The sequence below is a fragment of the Alosa pseudoharengus genome, unplaced genomic scaffold, assembly GCF_046254945.1.
Source record: "Alosa pseudoharengus isolate Yale_2024_CS ecotype anadromous, Long Island Sound unplaced genomic scaffold, YU_APseudo_1.1 YU_APseudo_1.1_scf_7, whole genome shotgun sequence".
Classification (NCBI taxonomy): Eukaryota; Metazoa; Chordata; class Actinopteri; order Clupeiformes; family Clupeidae; genus Alosa; species Alosa pseudoharengus.
In genome coordinates, this window is record NW_027468859.1 from 40,722,795 (window position 1) to 40,723,760 (window position 966).

The following is a 966-nucleotide window of genomic DNA, read 5'->3' on the forward strand; positions in this document are numbered from 1 at the left end:
GCCTACACAATTATTTGATCTGATGTAACCTAATCGTATCAGTTGATCGTATTGCTCATGCACTGCTAACTTATGTTTGTTAAATTCATTTTATTTTTCATACATTTGCACATTTACATTTTTAAGGCAGGATGTTAACTTTCTTCATAGCTCCCACTTGAGTTTAGTGTGGTGAGTTGGTTCAGGTGGTCAGATGTAAAAATGTAGGCCTATCCACTCAACTATAAAAATAAACCAGTTGTTTATGAGAGTTAAATGCATTTTATTTCAATTTCATTGGCCTCTCTGAATAAATGTGTAATAATCTAATATATCCCTTGTGATTATGTAGGCTACAAATGTAGGCTGAAGGGTAAAGCATAGCCTACTGAAAAAAACTAAGCTGGAGATTTGGAGTTGTCAAAGGATGTTTTGCAATTATTTCACTGGTCCGGCCCACTTGAGATCAGATGGGCTGTATGTGGCCCCTGAACCAAAATGAGTTTGACACCCCTGCTCTATCCACTTTGCTCTGAACCTTATATGCTCCTTCTGCCTTTCTGAGATGGAAGTATAGAGGACAAGGCCTGTAGTCTTTGTCCACATCAGTAGGGGATGTAATTTGGCAGAGCAAGTTTATGTCTTTAATTAAAGTAAGTTCTAATGACTTGATGTCTCTATTCTTTTTCCCCCCATAGGATATACAGAAGGCCTTCTCTCTTATTTTAAATTTAACGAATTCCCATTTAGAAAGAAAAGATTCTATGGAGTAATCTGACATCACTTGTGATGGCTTTCACTCCATTAACAAACGCTTGGTAGCTTACTTAACGACAGTTACATTTCAAATAACCCTTATTGCAATAGCTAACATTAGAGGGTTTTACACTCAGTTTAATAAGAAGAAGAAGTAGAAGTAGTAGGTGGTCCATTCTCCAGTCCACATGGTGGCGGTAAAGCACTAAAAAGCTGGTTGCCAACCGCCAT